Source organism: Pinus tabuliformis, chromosome 6 (assembly GCF_031772625.1).
Source record: "Pinus tabuliformis cultivar Carrire ecotype Pingquan chromosome 6, CPIR1, whole genome shotgun sequence".
Taxonomy (NCBI): domain Eukaryota; kingdom Viridiplantae; phylum Streptophyta; class Pinopsida; order Pinales; family Pinaceae; genus Pinus; species Pinus tabuliformis.
This window is the reverse complement of record NC_142292.1, coordinates 931,318,478-931,328,914: the sequence shown is the minus strand read 5'-3', so window position 1 is coordinate 931,328,914 and position 10,437 is coordinate 931,318,478.

Below are 10,437 nucleotides of genomic sequence, written 5' to 3'. Positions count from 1 at the left end.
CCTTTGCACCTCCATACTCTACACAATAGAAGCTTCCTTTGTACCTCCGTACTCCAAGGAAATATATTTTGTATTTATTATGAAATATATTTTGTAGAATCCTAAGCAAAGTTATAAAACAAATATGTGTAAATATCGATGTGGCATATAAATTATGGATCTTTTTCAATATATATCTAGGTTTCACTTATATGACTGCACTGCATGTGGTCTTTAATTTTTGGACATATGTTGGGAAAGACAAATAATGAGGTCATAAATTATGTTTGTCCATGGAAGAAGTATTTTATAGGAAGGAAATGCTTCATATGTTGTGAAATTGAGGTGAATTAGTGGAAGAAATGAGGCTTGACATTCTATCGTGAATATTGACGTCTCATTTTATTGCATTTTGTTAGTTCCATGATCAACTTTCCTTTTTGGAGAATACATGTCTATGTGAGACTAATAGAAATACACTCAATATAATGTTTATAAAATATATAATTTGAAACATCATTAATCTAGAATGTTTCAGTTGACATCATTAACGAGGTGTAAAGGAAGCTTTCATTGTGTGGGTTGTAGAGGAAGCACAATGAAAATGAACATTACAACTTGATGGAAAGCGATTACATTATTGACTCAAGAGGAATCTTCGCAAAGAGCTAAATAGGTATATGATTGAATGATTTAATGTAATAATATATGTGAGAAAACTCGTCTACATTTTCTAAATCAAAAAGTATATTTTTAGTCTATAGATTCCACGTTTGGTGAAATTCACTTATCGTGAGACAAACTACATGAAAATTGTTGGACCAAAGTACAAATTAACCCAAAAATATGAACATTGACACACAAAATTACAAATTAGCATCTTGTACAACAAAGGAAGTTTTCATTATGTCGAGTGTGGGAGTGTGGAGGAAGCACAATGAAAGCTTCATGTCACCTCCTCACTTTGCACAATGAAATTAACTCAACTAAAAACAAAATATTAAAACTTATAACAAATTTTGAACATTAAAAGATTAAAACATATAACATATTTTGAATTTTATAGTAAATAGAAATACAAAGCTTCAATACATTATGCCTTTTCATTGAATCTTTTGTTAACCATCATCGTGTTAGCATTGTATTCTTGGGAGATGTATATATAAGATCTAAAACTATGGTCAAATGTTCATTTTAATTTTGATCAATCACAACATTAGATGTAATATAAAATCTCAAAGTATATCCTCGAAAATTTATACAAAACATTATCACATAATTTTCCACAAAATTGGCGAACAGATTCAGAATAGGAACATAGTAATCAGTCTTTTTGATTGAGAAGTCTTGAACAGTAAGCAACACAACTACAATAACAAGAAATTTATAAATATTCAAATTCCAATCATGGTAGCTATGATTAAAATAAATACTAAAGATGGAACAAATATTTGATATCAAAAACTATTTTCGAGCATTTAATTTCATTGTGATCAATAACATAAGGTTAGATATAATATAAAAGCTCAAAGCATATCCTCGAAAAATTATGTTTATTTAATATGTTTGGAAAAAGCCACATAATTCATATCTATACAAGATATTATGAAAAATATTATCTCAGGATTCTTCACAAAATTCGTAAGAGAGTTAGAACTAGAATATAGTAATCATAATTGAGTACAAACTTCGCAACCCCTGATTTATCGTGATCAATATTTTTTTATTGCAAATGTTTCTTATATTGGTAATGAGAATATTTTGATACCTCATCCCAGCATCTCATTCACCGTGCCATTCTAACATGTTCTCTCTTTAACTATTCACCCTTGCATTCCAAAAAAATATCAATAATTGTTCTTTAATAGATTAAGTACACGTAATAAATGATAATTTATCTCTGAAATAAAGGTATCTAGGAAAGGGAAGAAACATGTGGATGGAATACATTATGTAACTAAACTTACATTATATATTAAATCATTTTAAATGTTTTGCACAAAGATTAAAGTTTGGTGTCTAAAGCACTCATCAAAATCCTAATACTTAATCACAAAATTAAATGAATTCATCCCAATGGGGATTGGGATTGGGCTCTTGTGAACTGTAATTTGAAAAATGTATCTACAAGAAAAAACAATAAATTGCATAGGAATTGGCTTAGTTAATGATAATATAACCAACAAACCTGAATAATTAAACACTAGTAAACAGAAAAATGAATGTTCCAAGATTTAAGAACACTCACAATATGTAAAATCATAGGCCATGATTGTTTGACTATTAGTTATCTTTCATATTCATGGTTTCTTGAAGAAAATTCTCCACCATATCTTTAATCAAATATTTCATGGTAGGGACTGTAATCTCCATTTTGACATGTTCATTTAATATCTCATTCTTAATTTTCCTAGAATCTTCTTGCGATTGTGCAACCAAAAAATATTATTGTTAATTATTACTAACAAAAGTAATTATCCATTTGCTAATTTATTTTATAGTAAAATCAGTTATATCATAAAACTATGTTTCCTTTTATTTTTTTAGCTTCTCCAATTTATCCATTAGTGTGTCTCTCAAAATTAAATCAGAATCACATGTGATGTTAGACCATTTAGATCCTAAGAAATGTCTACTGCCTTGGGAAAGGAATCACCTCTTCTAATTTCTATTTTTTCACATTTAGAAATGATGTTTTCTAGTGTCATAATTCTCTTAGACCATCTAGCTTTGACCTGCTTCATTCGATTAACATTTGGGAGTCTTCTTTTTTTCTCTAGATCAGAGAGGAAATCAAGACTATGATTAAAAGTAAGTAAGTAATTTTCTAGGAAATTCATGTTTACCTTAAGATTATTTTTAACCAAATCAACAAATGACTTAATTCCCTATGCTAAACGACGCAAATCTGAAGCTGATTTCCATGTGTGTTCAATAATTTCCTGTCCTTGTTATTATATTAGTGATAGTATATGATTTGACATCATTAAGACTATTGTTGACTTTGTTAAATATATGGGGTGTACTGGGGGTAGAAATTTCCAATGGTGATGCTTAAATTGCCAGTCGAGTTGTTAACAAAGGACCCAGATTTAGAGCATCTTCTAGATCCTTTATTCTTGCTTTCAATCTCAGGTTCTTTACTTCTTGTTTTCTAATAGACTATGCAAGTGTGTCACCAGTAGCTTGATGCAATTTCATGCTCCTCATGGTTCCAACGCCAAACACATCAACATTCATTTCCACTTGATCAATAACATTTTTATTATGAACCTTTACTTTTTCAATCCTCAATTTTTTTTTGTCCTTGTCATAGTTTGTATTTTTCAATGTCACAAGGTGGTCATCAAAAGTATTGACTTCTTCGGTAAAATTCTCAATTAATCTTTTATTTTATGCTAAATTAGCAGTAACCTACTCATGTGGTATAACGTTGTCAACTTCTATGTCCATATCATTTTCAATGCTTCCTATTTTATGGGGACTTTTGGATTTGGCAGATTTAACCATGTGTGATCTATTTAGAGTGAATCTCCGAGGAGGCTCTTCATCATCTTCACCACTTGATAGCTCAGTATGAACCAATTTTCCACTTACAGTAGCCTTAATTATGTTCCTTTGAATGGAGGATGAACTCGAACCAGTATCGGGTATGCAAGGTGGAGATTGTTGAGTAGGATTTGCGCCTCTTTGCTTGCATTTTTATTCCATGCTAGTGTTGTAATCTTAAACAATTTCTTCAGTATCCGTTACCAGTTCTAGATTTTTGGTTGATGCACTCTGACTCTCCTCACTTTCTTCTATAAATATTGTAAAAAATTTCTCGTACCTAACAAAACCTAGGTGTGTGGTAAGTAGGACTTCTGGATCAAAACCTTGGTGAGCTTCAAATTATCTTAAGTTAAAATAATCCAAAGACTCTACAAAATATATAACATGAGATGCATTCTTCACAATGACTTATCCAATAGTAAATGGAAAAGAAATAAATGTTTTTTCTTTTTGGATACAAAAATAACTAGCCAGTAATGGTATTTCTTGCAGACTTCAATAACAAAATGTTTATCTATAACAAATTTTGGTAGCAGCAGTGGCTTACCTTTAAATCCATAATTTCGAATAATCATGTTATTTTATCTTTATTTATGCACTCCTTTCCCCATAGGAAAACTTGAGCTTGCGTAGATATTCCATGGGGCTCTTTTCTAGGTATCATGTAATTGATTTGCTTTACAAATACATCTTGGATTAGACAAAAATTTAAAGAAGATTTCTTCTTCCACAGTATGGGTTGCCATAATTGCATTGGTTGTTTGTTGATATTGAATTTAAGTTTATAGGGTAAGTCATTAAATACATGGATCGATACAAGGGTTGTTATCAGGTATGCCAACATAAAGAATCTATTTCTCCTAAACAAATTCACTAACTAAAAAGTTAATTCATTGGAAATGAGATCAACTGAGTCAAATAAATAATCTTATTTGTATGAGTAATAAAGGAGACAAAGAATGGATTTTTGGACATTTTTGTAGTTTCTTGGCCCATTAAGTGCGCACAAAGCCAACAAAATTTCTTAAACAATTGTCTAAAAAAACAAATATCTAGAATAGAAAGATTAAAAGGAACTTAGGACGTTGGGGAAATTAATTCTCAAATAAAGTCCATCCTACTTGCTTATGACTCTAAAAAACTATCTGCTTCTGACAATTTTAAGCACATATTTGGTTTTGACAAGTTTGATATCCATCTAAATGGCTTAGGAGTTAGAGGAATTTGGGTCTTCTTTGTTGCTAGCATAATTTTTCTTATGCTTGAATCAAAATTTGTTTTGTACAAATAAACAAATTCTCTGAAATCATAGAATTCTAGAACACATTCAGCATTCGTCAATCCGTTAGTCCACATCTTATTACTATTCTTCTCTTTCATTGGCAAGTTCACATATCGCTCATACACAGTTGACTGTTGAAATTTATCATCAATAAGAGAAAGTCGGTTAATCATATCACTTCAAATAGCTTATTTCTTTCCTTTGTTAGCAATTTTCACTTTGTACTTGAAAATACTCAATCAATCATGTTCTCAATGTCATTTAACTGTATATTTATTGGTATGTTATATGATCACAAGTTGTTACTATTTGGCATGTGAAATCCGTTACACAAGACACTCTCAATAAATAGCAATTGAAGATACAAAAGCCAAAGTTTACGAAAAGTAGTGGAAATGCATCTCTAAATTCCAAAGCCATCTCATCCATTTACTTTGCACTTTGCTTTTTCTTTAATATTGTCGATATATGTACCTGAAGTGACATAAATTTATGAACTAAAATAAATGTGATTTTTTTTTTAATCATGATAGTAGCATCCATGTTTTCAATAATAACTCTAAGTCAAAAGGCGTGCAAGGACAACCACAAATAAATATTTTACGAAGGCGTGTTCAACTACCTGTACTATGAAGCAACTTGATAGTTGGGTTGGTACCCACCACTATGTCAATGTTGGCTTACTCTATTTGATAAAAATGGCTTTTTGTATAGGCGTCACCTCCCGTTTACACAATTTTCTTTGACAGACACTAGTAGTGGAGCACTATATGCTTTGATTATGAATCAATTTTCAAGTTCACCAAAAAATATTGAAACATATTACATTTAACAATAGTGGAGACTTCGCTAATAGTAGGACTAAGCCATATTTAATACTTTAATACTGGGTACAGATTCCTCTACACCTTTTTTATTTGCTTACAAGCAGTAATCTTTACATAATGTGTCATAAAAAATGCTATTAAGCACTTGAATGATGTCCTAATTACATGTCGATTAAGTGATACTTGCATGATCACATATCTTGTATTTACTTTATATAATTTTAAGAAGTACATTTACATTTACGAACATTGTATCTTTTGCTAGTTATAGAATTAAGGCCTAATTAATTTTTTTAAAATGCATTAGTCAACACCGTGGGAGATTGATTAAGTTTATCTCACATTTTGCATTTGTCAAATACCATAGAAATTTACACTTTGGGGACATGCACAGAAAAATAGAGAAAGATAAGACTTCTTTGATACCATTGATATGAGTTTATGAATGGAATGAAATGAAATACATATTACTAAATAACAATAGATAGAAACACAACGAAGGTGTGTAGAAGAAGTGTTGTATGCAATGGAGGTGTACAAAAGAAGTGTGTGTAGGTGTGGAAGTGGGGCATAAAGGTTCTCCCGAATATACCCCTATTTTGCACTTCTTTTATTCAACACACTTAAAACCTTTAACCTTTGATTGTTGATAACAAATACATTATAAAAAATTAAAATGGAAATTTGTTTGATGTGAAGCAACGTTCACTGAGTTATTATTTTGTAATGTAACTACATAACATAGTGCTTTGGCTTAGATTGGGTTTCGATGTATATAACAATAATTAGTGTTATGTGTGTTACTCATTGGTATGCAACAGTAACCAGTGAATGCATTTTGTGTTTCTATAGTCTATGACCTTCTTCTTCTTCTTCTTTTTGAAGAAAAATACTTTATTTCAAAATGACCAAGAACCAAATGTGAGTATATTTCTTATTACTCTTAAATTTGAGAATGCAACAAATTCCGCACTGAAGAAAACAATAGTAAGAATATCATCAAATTTCATGAATCTATATATTCAAGTCCAAAAACAAGGAGTTTCCCATCCAATGACTTTACTTATACAATTTAACTGAGATGAGGGTAATGCAATATAATAGATAATTTATGCATTAAGAAATTGTTTCCTCAGATAAGTTTCCATGACTCAAGAGAAATATATTCATATTGCTTGAACACCTCATGATTAAATATGTTGGACCTACTTGAAGGTTATATGTAGCAAATTCTTTATAAAAATGATTCTACATTATACTAGTTGGATGTTGTAATCATAAAAGTTTTATATATTGTGTGGAATTAAGATATGTAGAATAATTATAAGGAGTGTGAATGTATGTGGAGGTACAGAAGTGTGGATGTGTATGGAAGTAGAGGCATGCGAAAGGGATATTCACACATTCAATAGAGCACTTTTTGCATTGGATCCTGATTAAACATGGGAAAATAAACATGACATATAGATGTATGCAACAAGTGTGTGGAGGCAAAAATGCTTAAAGGTGGTGGTATTTAGATTTCCAATGCTATTTAAAATAAATTATGAACAATGATTGTCTAGCTAATTTTATAATGTCTATGAGCCTATGTTACAAGTGTCTCTACTTGACAAAAGATTATTCTTGCTAATATTGGTGAAAGTAAGCGATGTGTGCATTAAGGCATGTGCAACGCTAATGCATTTATGAGTTGAAGGCTATGCGGAAGGGAAAATGTGGCATGGATGTCTTTTCTTGGAATTCAACTAAGTATTTTACATACATGTCTTTGATTATCAACCCAACCACCTAAAGAGCCTCCTACCCCTTACAACATGAAAATATTATTGCAGCCATTTCTCAAGTAAGGGATGTGTGAAATAAGACATGTGAAAAATAAGGATTACATGAACTAATTATTGTGAAACCAAGGTGTCTGTAGAGATAAAGCGTATCTGTGAACAACACATATTGCACGTCTAAAGGAAAAATGTAAGTTTCACAACTTTACAAAATATGGAACCAACATGGAGATAATAAATTTTAGTAAAAGTGTTGTGCATGATGAGAATGTGTGAAAAAAATGTGCAAATGGGAGAGTGTGTACAAAAGTTCATAACTTGTGCATATGTGGAACATATGATCTATATGATATAGGTAAATTGAAGAAGGGTTTGGAGATGAGAATGTGTGTAGACATACAAAAGTTAGTATGTGTAACAAAGGGAAAGAGTTGTGTTGCGCAAGAATGTGCCAAGCCAATTTCAATGCCAAAGAAATTCATGTGACAAGCTAAATTTTGTGCCAAATAAACAATGTATAGAGGTAAAGCATGTGCTAACTTAAATTAATAGCCAACATTTGACCCCTTCTACAATTGTGTAAGCATAGAGGAATTTAGTCTTACACCTAATTGATGCATGCAACATAAACATAGATATGAAAGTACTATCTTCAGTTTAAATTAACATTAATTACTTAATTACAAAAGTTTAGATCACTCTAATCAATAACAAAACATTAGATATATTATAAAAGTTCAAAGCATATCCTCAAAAACTTATGTAAAAAATTATCTCAAAGCACTTCATAAAATTGGTGAATCGATTCAGATTTAGAATAGAGTGATCAGTCTTTGTGCTTGAGAGGTATTGAATAGTAACTAACATAGTTAGAGTAACAAGAACTATATCCAGATTCAAATTTCAATCATTATAGCTATGATTAAAATAAATACTACAAACATAACAATAATCTAAGAACCAAAATTGTTGTTGAACATTCATTTTCATTCTAATAATTAAAAGAACATTAGATATAATATAAAAGCAGAAAGCATATCCTCAAAAACTATTGCCAAACACTATCATAGAATTCTTCAAAAAATTGGTGAACAAAATTAGAATTGGAATAAAGTAATTAGTCTTTACGCTTGAGAAGACAGTAACCAACATAGTTACAATAACAATAAATTTATCGAAATACAAATGATAATCATCATAGCTATGATTAAAATAAATATTAGATGGGAAAAATATCATAGATCCAAAACTGTTGTTGAATGCTCATTTTCATTGTGATAAATTACAGAACATCATTTATAATATAAAAGCTCAAAGTTTGTGCTAAAAATCTTATGTTCAATTTTTTTTTTTTGGAAAAATCTACAAAATTCATACCTATACAAGATATTATGCAAAACATTATCTCATAATTCTTAACAAAATTGGTAAACAATATTATAATTGAAATAGAGTAATCAAAATTGGAACCAGAATTGAATACAGACTTCGCAACCCTTGATTTACGGTGATCAATATTTTTTCTCCCGAAGGCTTTTTATATTGGTAATGAGAATATTTTGATACCTCATCTCAGTAGTTCATTTACTATGTATATCTGCCATCTTCTCTCTTTAACTATCCACCCCTCCATTCCGAACAGTAGTAATAATTGTTCTATAATAAATTAAGTACACGTAATAAATGATAATTTATCTCTGAAGCAAAGGAATATGGACAAAGGAAGGCATATGTCGATGGAAGGCATTTTGTAATTGAGCCTACATTTAGATATTAAACCATTTCAAATGTTTTTGGTATAGAGGATAATGTTTGATTCCTAAAGCACTTATCAAAATCCTAATACTTAATAACAAAAGGATGCATTCATGCCAATGGGGACTAGGATTGGTATCTCATGAACTATAATGTGAAAAAGGTACCTACAAGGAAAAACAAGAAACTCCATCTGATAATTAGCATAGTTCACGATAACATATCTAACAAACCTAAATAATTAAACACTAGTAAACATAAAAATGAAAGTTCCAAGATTTAAGAAAACTTACAATATGTTAAAGCATATAAAATGATCTTTTGACTGCTACTTGTCTTTTGGGTTCATGATTTCTTGAAGGAATTTATTTAGTTTAGCTTGAATGAAATATTTCATTGAAGGGACTATAATCTCCTGTTTTATGCATTCATTGAAAATATCCTCCTCAATTTCTCTAGCCTCTTCTTGCACTTGCACAACCATGAAAAAGTTTTGTTCATTAACACTAATAAAATTAATTAGCCATTTTCTAATGTCCTCTGAAGTAAAATTAGTTATACTATCAAACTCTATTTCTTTTGACTATTTTAACTTAACCAATTCAACCATTAGCATGTCTCTCAAAATCCATCTAAAGTCACATGTAATGCGTGGACCATTTACATCCTGAACAATCTCCACTACCTTGACATAGGCAACAACTCTTCTATTCTCTAATTTTTCACATTCATAAATAATGTTCTCTAGTGTTTTAATTCTCTCATACCATCCAGATTTGACATGCTTCATTCGATTAGCATTCATGAGTCCTTGTTTTTTTCTCTCTAGATTAGGGAGTAAATCAAGCCTTTCATTAGAAGTAAGTAATTATCTATGAAATGATTATCTCCCTCAAGACTAATTTTAACCCACTTGACAAATGACCTAATGCTCTATACTAACTTGCACAGATCGAGGGCTACTTTCCATGCATGTTCAATAATTTCCAATATTTCGGATATTACTAATGATATATGAGTTCATTGCATTAAGGAGGTTTATGAGCTTATTAAATATATGGGGTGTACTGGGGGTATAAATTGTTAATGGTGGTTCTCTTATTGCTATTAGATTCATTAACAAAGGACCCTGATTTAGAGAACCTTCTAGCTCTTTTATTCTTGCCTTTAGTATTAGGTTTTCTCCTTCCTATTCACTAATAGACTATGCAATTATATCACTAGTAATTTGATACAATTTTAAGAGCATTGTGGCAGA